Source organism: Balaenoptera musculus, chromosome 11 (genome assembly GCF_009873245.2).
Source record: "Balaenoptera musculus isolate JJ_BM4_2016_0621 chromosome 11, mBalMus1.pri.v3, whole genome shotgun sequence".
Taxonomy (NCBI): Eukaryota; Metazoa; Chordata; class Mammalia; order Artiodactyla; family Balaenopteridae; genus Balaenoptera; species Balaenoptera musculus.
Genome location: NC_045795.1, coordinates 32,112,897 through 32,123,455, shown reverse-complemented (window position 1 = coordinate 32,123,455; position 10,559 = coordinate 32,112,897). Strand labels below are relative to the sequence as shown.

The 10,559-nt window shown below is 38.7% G+C and overlaps 1 long non-coding RNA gene across 1 annotated transcript; it reads right to left on the bottom strand.

Moving 5' to 3' along the window:
* LOC118903809 lies at nucleotides 1–8,041 on the bottom strand. The gene is made up of 3 exons (XR_005021868.1): nucleotides 7,904–8,041; nucleotides 1,132–1,249; nucleotides 1–584 (listed from the first exon to the last, which is right to left on the bottom strand). It is a non-coding gene; the product is annotated as an uncharacterized LOC118903809 (long non-coding RNA).
* Nucleotides 8,042–10,559: the final 2,518 nt, after the last annotated feature.

Sequence of the window (10,559 nt, the reverse complement as noted above, 5' to 3'; positions counted from 1 at the left end):
CCTATCATTAAATATATGGCAAAAGAGAGAATGAGGGAAAAAGTGTTGTGTAAACTGTAAAGCACCTTACAAATATGGCTGCTATCATGTGTCAGGTTGGCACTGCAGTGAGTTTTGATTATAACTATAAATTCCACTCATTTTATACCTTTGTAGACTTGTTCAAGTACATGGCCATATGCTTGTCACTTTTAGGCGTTACCAAAATTTGTATCTACGGATGACTCTTTTAAAAGGTTTCACTCAGTTCTGTATGTTAATGAAAAATCAGTCTTACCTCTTTATCGTTGTGTTTCTCAACCTTTATTACCCATAACCCTTGTGCTTTCTCACTCCATGTTTTGAATATCCCCTACAACTAGAAAGTTTTACTTTCTATAGTTTATGAACAAAAAATAAAAACAAAAAATAAAAATAGAAACATACACAGAAAACAAAAACAGACTGAAATGCTTTCTTAAAATACACTAATCCTCCCACCTGTAGATAATTGCTGCTGTATAATCACACATTATTTATGGCTCTTGCAAGAGTCTGTCCGATTTTTCCCTTGTTTCCCAGCATCAACTTGCCATCATATGAACCTGTTGAGAGCACTCTGTATTAGCTACTTGTGGTTAGCTGCTTAGGGCTATTGAGTGAGCTACATTTTGTGATTCAGTGGCATCAGCTGGACTAATTCAGAATCAAGACTGCTGGAAAGGACTTCTTGACCCTTCACCACGTCTGCCTTCAACCTATGCTTGTGAAGAAATCAACAACAGCTTTAAATGATGATTTTCCATGCAAAGATGGATTTGGCCTCTCAAGTATCACTTGGGAATGTGTATTTCATCTGAAAGTATATTTTAGAAAATGACCTCCAAATAATTTGCAGCATGAAAAATGTATCCATATTCTGGAAACTGAGAGAAGAATAAGAGTGAAACTTGGTGGGCAGCTTAGTTATAAATCTGATAGATGGTGACAGTGCTCCTTGGTGGAAACTACCAGCAACTTCCTCATCTTCTTACTAAGGTCTGAGGGGTATTTTTTTTACAATATACAAGAATAGCCCTTCCATGTCACGAGACTATGTAATAAGACTAAAACAGTTTAATCTTATGAATTCAGACAAATGCAAATGCTCACCTTTTTATAGAGGAGTCTTTCAGTTCCTCTATGAAGCTCAAGGTCACAGAATCAGGAGCCATGTTCTAGCCTCTTCCCAACTCCAAAATGATTGGGCTTTTTCTCTTCTTCTTCTGAGCTTTTGGAACAGGTAGAACTGTAAGATCTTTATTTCTAATCTCTTACTACCCCATACCCTCACCACCAAAAAAAGGGCAGCAATTACTAGTATCTTACTGGGGATAAGAACCCGAGCACCATCTTTTGATAAAAAGCCACAGGGCTTACCTGGTGGCGCAGTGGTTGAGAATCTGCCTGCTAATGCAGGCGACACGGGTTCGAGCCCTGGTCTGGGAAGATCCCACATGCCGCGGAGCAGCTGGGCCCGCGAGCCACAACTACTGAGCCTGCGCGTCTGGAGCCTGTGCTCCGCAACAAGAGAGGCCGCGATAGTGAGAGGCCCGTGCACCGCGATGAAGAGTGGCCCCCGCTTGCCACAACTAGAGAAAGCCCTCACACAGAAACGAAGACCCAACACAGCCAAAAATAAATAAATAAATTTAAAAAATAAAATAAATAAAATAACAAATGTTCAAGTACAACTGGTGTCTAAAAAAAAAAAAAAAGCCACAAAGAGGGAAGGCTACAAACAAAGAAGGCACTGAATCTTCGCAGCTCTATAGGGGACATTTTATTTTCTACTTAGAAGCATTTCCTTTGGAGAACTTCATCTTCCCCCACTGCACATTAATTCAACTTAGTCTAGATTCCTCATTAGGGTAGACCCTGTCTTCCCAGGGTGAGCTTATGACCAGGGCCTGGTCTGGACACTTCATCCACCTGGCCACAGTAATTGTTCAGAGATAGAAATGTGGCCCAAGTCACACTAATCAACATCCTCCCTGAGATTTTTTTGGTGCTCTAAGGAAAGATACACCTCATTTTCTAGACAGAGGCCTATAAGAACCATGGCAGCTTGAGACTGCAGGGGCTAACTTGCACCTGAGTGGAGAGAAAATAAGTTAAGCAGAGCTGAGGAAATGGGGAACAAAGAGTCCTGATGACATCTCTGACCTCCTGGATCTAATTCTGACTCGGTTTCCCAATTACCAAACCACAAATTACCACCTATTCATTTTTTTTCTTAAGCTTGTTTGAGTTTAGTTTCTGCTACAACCTAAAGAGTCCTAATTAATACAATATGTACCTTTATACAGAGAGAAGTGCTTCTTCTTGTGTTTAAGAATTACATCGTGTTGTGTAAAGTTCTGAAACTGTAGTTTTTTTTTTTTTAAAGCAAGTTTTTTAAAAAAATTTTTATTTATTTATTTATTTATGGTTCATACCCACTAGGATGGCTATAATTAAAAAAGAAAAACAGAAAATAACAAGTGTTGGAAAGATGTGGAAAAAATGAAACCCTCACATTTCTGGTAGGAATATAAAGTGGTACAGCTGCTGTGGAAAACAGTTTGTTTGACAGTTCCTCAAAAAGTAACATATTGTAATGTCACAGAAATGGCACAGCAGAGATCTCCAAGAATCAGTTCCTCCACTGAAGCTATCATTAAGCTGGCAAAAACTGACAGAATCAACTTTTTCAGAACTCTGGAATCTAATAAAAAACTTACAATGGAGTCCAACCAGTGGTGTGCTTAATGAAAAAAGCAGCTGCAAAATTTCAGTAACAAAGCATTGTAGCATTTTTGCTTACCCATCTAACATCCCCCATTCTGCAGCTTGGAGGTGGCCATTGGGACAGCAGCCCATATTCCTGGTGTGGCTTGCGGGTGCCAGGGGAAGATAATATGCACCTTGTTCTCAAAAGATTGTAGCTGTGAATCTTGCCCTGTCTAGTGGTTCCCCAAGGAATCTGTGCTGAGGCTGACCTTGTTTTGCCCCCCTCAAGCTGGAGCAGCTTTCAAAGCATCCATTGAAAGCATTTAAAGACATATACTACCAGTGGCTGCATAGATAAAGAAACAGCGAATGGAACAAGCAGCAGACGGATCTAAAAGTCTGGAAAGGAGGAGTCTGAGGAGGAAGATACATGGGGAAATAAGAACTCTGAAGGGCTACCATGTGTATGGGGAAATCCAGCATGTAAAGTATATGCCCAGAGACAGATGAGAGTTCAGAAAAGACCTGAGAGGACCCTAGGCTTGCACCTTTGGCTGAACTTTGGGTTCCATGCAGCCAGGAGGTGAAGGCTAAGGCAGAGTTTTAGGCAGACTGGCTTAGCATTGAAGTGGTGCCCCAGGTCAGTGTCTGCAAAGACCAAGAGAAGTGGGTTTTTTGTCTGTTTGTTTTTGTTCATTTTTTCACTCCAGGCATTTAAGGAAATCTCTGTCAGGTCACTGACTGCTGAGATACTGGAACAGAGATTTAAGGACCAAACACAAGCATACAGTCTTAGCAAAAATAGTTTGGAAAAGTCAGTAAACAAATGATGACTACAGACTTCAATAATCAACAACAGCAAAACTTGGGAGGGGGATCTGACTCCCAGATTGACACATCATAATATTCAAAATGTCCAGTTTTAACCAAAAACTCACAAGGTATAAAAAGAATAAAGTATGGTTCATTCACAGGAAAAAAGTTTATAGAAACCATCACCAAGGAAGCCCAGACACTGGACTTATTAGACAAATATTTTAAATCAAATATTGACATAATTGAAGGGGAAATAGACAGTTCTATGATAACAGTTGGAGATTCCAGTACTCCAATAATGAATAGAACATCTAGACAGAAGTTCACTAAGGAAATACACGACTTGAACAATTCTAAATTAACTAGATCTAACAGACATACAGAATACTTTACCCCAAAACAGCAGAATACACAATCTTCTTAAGCTCACATAAAACATTCTCCAGGATAGATCATATGTTAGGCCACAAAGCAAGTCTCAATACATTTAAAAAGATTAAAATCATACAAAGGATCGTCTCCAACCACAATGGAATAAAGCTAAAAATCAATAACAGGAGGAAAACTGGAAAATTCACAAAATGTGGAAATTAAACAACACACTCTTAAAGAACCAATGGGTCAAAGAAAGATTCAAAAGAGAAATTATAAAATACTTTGAGATGCGTGAAAATAAAAACACAACATATCAAAATGTATGGGGTGCAGTGAAAACAGTGCTCAGAGGGAAACTATAGCTGTAAACATTTTTAAAAAGAAGATCTCAAATCATCAACCTAACTTTTACACCTTGAGGAACTAGAAAAAAAAGGAGCCAACAAAAGCAAGTGAAAAGACAACCTACAGAATGGGAGAAAATATTTGAAAATATCTGGTAAAGATCTAGTATCCAGAATATATAAAGAATTCTTACAATTCTACAACAAAAAGGCAAACAACCCAATTAAAAAATGGAAAAGGTCTGTGTCTTTATTCCCGACTTGCCACTAGGTTCTTCATGGCCTTTTTTTTTTTTTTTTTCCTTAGATTCCGTATATATGTGTTAGCATACTGTATTTGTTTTTCTCTTTCTGACTTACTTCACTCTGTACAGACCTACTAGAGAATGGACTTGAGGATATGGGGAGGGGGTGGGGTGAGATGTGACAGGGTGAGAGAGTGTCATGGACATATATACACTACCAAATGTAAAATAGATAGCTAGTGGGAAGCAGCCGCATAGCAGAGGGAGATCAGCTCGGTGCTTTGTGACCACCTAGAGGGGTGGGATGGGGAGGGTGGGAGGGAGGAAGATGCAAGAGGGAAGAGATATGGGAACATATTGTATAACTGATTCACTTTGTTATAAAGCAGAAGCTAACACACCATTGTAAGGCAATTATACTTCAATAAGGACGTTTAAAAAAAAAAAAATGGAAAAGGACTTCACTAGACATTTTTCCAAAAAAGATATAAAATGGCCAAAAAGCATATGAAGAGATGCTCAATATCATTAGTCATCAGAAAAATGTAAATCAAAACCACAATGAAATATTGGGATGGTTATAATATATGAAAAAGGAAATTAAGTGTTATGCATATGGAGAAACTGGAACCATCATACATTTTACTGGAAGGGATGTAAAATGATTCTGGTGCTGTGGAAAACAGTTTGGTGGTTCCTCAAAATGTTAAACATAGAATAACCATATGACCCAGAAATTCCACTTCTAGGTATATACTGAAAAGAACTGAAAACAAGTACTCAAACAAATACTTATGCATGAATGTTCATAGCATACTATGCACAATAGCCAAAAGGTGGAAACAACCCAAATGTCTATCAATGAATTAATGGATAAATAAATTGTGGTATACACAGACAATGGAACATTATTTAGCCATAAAAAGTAATGGAATACCTATACTTGCTATAGCATGGATGAACCTCAGAAACGTTCTTCTAAGTGAAAGAAGACAGATAGAAAAGGTCACTGATTGTGTGACTCCATTTATATGAAATATCCAGAATATGTAAATCCATAGAGACAGAAGGAAGACTGGTGATTGCCAGGGCCTGTGGGGAGGTAGGAATGGGAACTAACTGCATAAGGGACACAGGGTTTTATTTTGTGGTGGTGAAAATGTTTTAGAACTAGACAAAGGTTCCAGTGGCACAACACTGTGAATGTACTAAATGCCACTGAATTGTTCACTTTAAAGTGGCTAACTTTATGTTATGTGAATTTCAGTTCCATAAAACAAAAACAAAAAGCACCTGAGATAGCAGTTATATTTCAGGAAAGTAGTGACTGCAAGAGAACAGGAGAGGGGCTTCAGGGGTGCTGGTCACATTCCATTTTTTGATTTGGGTGTTGGTTACCCGAAGTGTTACACAAACTGTTCACTTTGTGAAAAGTATTGAGCTTAACACTTGTGTGTGCTTTTGTTTTGTTATATGTACCTTATACTTTAACACAAAATTATATTTTTAAAAAAGTTAGAGTTGTCATGACCCAGTACATACCCAAGAGAATTGAAAAGTATGTCCACACAAATACCTGTACACAAATGTTCACAGCAGCATAATAGCAAAAAAGTGGAAATAATCCAAATGTTTACCAACCAATGGATAAACAAAATGTGTTTATATCTATACAGTGGAATATTATTCAACTATAAACAATGAAGTACTGATACATGGTACAACATGGATGAATCTTTAAAATGTTAAGTGAAGGAAGCCAAGCACAAAAGACCACATATTATATGACTCCAGAATTGTCCAGAATAGGTAAATTCATAGAGACAGAAAGCAGACTGATGATTGCTGGTGGCTTTGGGGTAATTGGGAATGTCTGCTAATTGGTATGTGTTTTTTAAGTGGGGTGATGGAAATATTCTGGAATTAGATAACAGTGATTGTTGTACAATCTTCAACACAATCTTCTTGTACACACTTTAAAATGATTAATCTTATGTGAAATTTAATGTTATATGAATTATGTTTCAATAAAAAAGTAGATTTTAAATATTTAATCATTCGTAATGTATGTGAACTCTAGCATATCAACTTTTAAAAGTCCAAAGGGAAAAATATTATTCTAAAAAATGTTTCCTTTCCCTCTGCCCATGCCCTAGATCAGCACATCTCAAAGGTGGACTCCAGACATTACTGAAGAAGGGAGGTGTAGCAGCAAACCAGGGGCTGGTAGGTAGGTGAGTCACATTTAGGAATAAAAGCTGTGACCAACACCCTTGATTGTCCCTGAGCAGAGGAATGTGGTAGGTGATGAGAAACAGATCTTGGACTGGAGCAAGGGAGAGAAAGTAGTGGTGACAAAGTGTTGGCAGCCCTGGCACCAGGCTGCTTTCCATTGCTTCATCCACAGGGTCATGCCTGAGGAATGAGTAGTCATTAACTGATATAAGCTCAGCAAAAAGAGGCCCTGAGATACTTTTTACCCCTTACTTCTTCCTTCTTATTCTATTGATGGCTATGCAGTTCCTTATATTTATAGTGTTATGAGTAGTCCCAAAAGTTACCCAAACCACAGATTTATTTGGGCAGTAAAGCAGACCTCCAGGACTCTAGAAGTGCCAGCATTTACAAATCAGAAATAAAACTAGGTTAACAGTTTTAAGGGTAAATTTGGAGTTGGGGCAGCTCAGATTTAAATAAATCTCAGAGTTTAAAGGACTTAAATGTCAGGTTCTCATCCTCACTGTGTTCCTGAGCCCAGTTCCAAAGCACAAAAGGGCATAAAAGAAGCACCTACTGGCTTTTTAGATGAACAGAGAGTAAGGTGTTTCCTTGGTATTTTGAAATGCTTGCCTGTTTCTGTGTACCAAAAGTTCTACTGTGTGTAGAAGAGGTAGTAAGACTGAATGGAAACTTCAAGACAGCTGTCTTGAAGTCTGAAATCCCAGGATTTTTCAAACACATCCTTTGTGATTGTCCCCCCTTCCTTGAGACTCCTTTGTCTATTTATATCCCACTCCTCTAAGGACATACCCAATTTTTACCTTGATTCTTGTATGGACCAGGAAGGAAGGCTAAAGCCGAGATAGGAGATGTTCTACTTGCTGGGAGCATTGGGCCCAGGGCCCAGGAGGGATGAGAAGATCTGAATTCCACAGCTTTAACGTAAGTATCGTGGCACAAAATGAGAGATGGAAGTTAGGAGATAATTTGAGATGAGTAGCGGAAAGTTTAAAATATACACCTATGCCTATCCTCATCTTGTTCCTCCTCTACCGGTACAAAGATATAGACATACATAAATAACATATTTGCTCACCCAACTCACCATTTCCGGGCAGCTAAAATAACAGGGCCTTCTCCATAACCCATTCCTGCCCCAGCAACCATACCCACCTTCTGGAGTCAGACCCTAGAGGTGACTGCCCATTGGCCCCAAGGGTGCTCATCGTTTCTGTAGCTTCTATTCCTGCCTCCCTGGGGCAAAAATGTCTTCTGCAGTCCTTCCTTCTAGAAATATGAAGACTTCTGCAATTGCTCCTGAAAAGAAAGGAAGATAGGTGGGTTAGAGTCGGTAAATGTCATCATAATCATCCTTATGTAGGTATACCAGCTATGGGAGGGCTGGATTGAACTTTAGGAGGGGCAAAGTATTGGAGAGAAGATGAAAGAAAACAGTACCAGAATATGGCTGATTTAATTTTTTTGCTATCTTCCTCTACCGTAATGTAACTCTGTCTCTATTTTTTTGGCCACGCTGTGTGGCGTGCAGGATCCTAGTTCCCCAACCAGGGATAGAACCCCTACCCCCTGAAGTTGAAGCGCGGAGTCCTAACCACTGGACTGCCAGAGAAGTCCCTCTGTCTCTTTTTTTACTCGGCTCTTTCACTTCTCTTAAACATGCTCATTTCCCTTGTTTTCTACAAAACACTTTTCTTGCCTGATGCTCCATGAGTGGAAGGAATAAAAGCCTGTAAAGCTTTCAATCAATACATCTAGATACGAGTTATCTTCTGTCCTTCTGCATGCAACAAAGACTTTGTTGTATCTTTTGTGTACCTGCATTGAAGTAAGCTTTGTGAAGACAGGTATCTTGATTTATATAATGTCCAAGTGCTTGTACAGCATGAATGGAAATGCATAACCAGCTCCACGGAGGTAGGAGCTAGAGAAAGGGAAGAGGAGGAGAGGAAGATGAGTGGTATTCTTGAATGTATGTAACCCAGCCTTGATGGGAGTAGAGGAATTTAGGAAATCTTGAGGGAAAAGCAGCAAGACCTATTTGTAATAATGGAAAACTGATGTGAGGAATGGAGACAGAAATGCACTGAGTGGGAAGAGACACAACTTTAAAAAAAAAACACTATTTTTTAATACATAAAAGTATACAGAAGAGAAAAAAAACCTGGTAATTCCACATCACCAGATAACCCCTACTGACATAAAAATTTCCTATATGTGTGTGTACATATTTTATGTGTATAAAATATTTGTATTTTATATAAAATGCATTTTCATAGTTTGAATATTCAAACAAAAAAGATAAAAAATAAAGAGTGAAAGCATCATTCCTGCCTCTTCCAAAGGCAACTTTTTTTGGTTAATTTTTTGGTTTCCTTCCAGAAATAAAACTGATAGCTTGATTTACAATTTTGATGACATGACGAGGATGCTGGGCCATGAAAAGTTGAATTACTCCTTCAGCTACATCAGAGGGATTTGGGGTTTAATTTACTTCAACATGCCTGTGAAATCTGGCTGGAAGGAGAAAGGGAGCCATCTGAAAATCAGAGTCCCCAAAGCCTTTTATTGCTAACTCTAAAGTCAGTGTACCCTTACCCTTCCTATCCTGTTTTTCTTCTAGGAGCTTCAGGGGCAATGTGTCCCCCTCCTGGCCTGGCACCACTATTCCAGAATGCTGTTGAAATGAAGGGGCCACGGGCAGCCTTGATATGCACTCACTGCTATAGACAGTGCCTTGTATACAAAGATCTAGGACAGAAGCAAGAGGACAGTTGTCTTCTGCAGTATTAAGCACCCAGCAAACACAATCATCAATTTACAGCTTTTACTCACTTATAAATTGCTAAGTATTCACAGTTAATTTAAAAAATAGCTACTATTACCACACTGATTCTTTTAATGAATTTTTATTGAGCACTCTTAATGTGCCAGGCAACTGTGCACTGTGAATACAATGATGAAAAAACAGTAAGCAAAGACAGACTTCCTGCTTTCGAGAGTTTATAATCTAGTTGGGGGGGATGGGTGGGAAGGAGGCACATATTAATCAAAGAAACACATAAATGTAAAAGTACAACCACATTAAGTTCTACAATGAAAATGCACATGGTCCTTTGAAAGTGTATAAGGGTTTTTTGGTTAAAAATTACAGACATTATTGTAAAATTAAACTCTAAAAAAAGAAATGTGCTCACAATCCCAAACTATTTTCATTTGTCCATGTTCTCACAGAATTGTCAATGAATGAAGACCTTGCTTAGGTTCTCATCCTGGGCTTGGTAGGTAAGCTTTGTAAAAGTGAGAACCAGGGCTTTGGAATATGTATTTTCTAAAACCCCCACCTCACTTAGTTCCATAATTTATAGGCTGTCTCCTCCATGATCCCACCTCCAGCTTTTTTTTTTTTTTTATAACACACTTAATGTCCTTACTGGATTCCTGTATCCCATACATCCAAACCCCCCATTCCCACTTCCCCATTCTTTCTCAGTCCCTTAACCTGGCAGTCTGATAAATGGACATATGCTCTGGCATGCTTTACTACCAAAACATTAGCTAACTTCTTGTTTTAGAGAGATGAAGTGGCATAGCGTAAAATGGGTATACTTAGCAGAAAGGTCACTAAGAGTATTATGTGTCCTGAAGCTAGCTGTGAAGAAAGAGGTTTATAAAGCAAGAGGCCTCCATTCACAAAGCCAAGGGGAAGTTTTAGGGGGTTACCTACATAACTTAGGTAAAACTTGGTGTTTGCCCAAATTTAAAACTAACTGCTGATCACCTGTTCTCACAATTGAGGGAGTCAAATAAA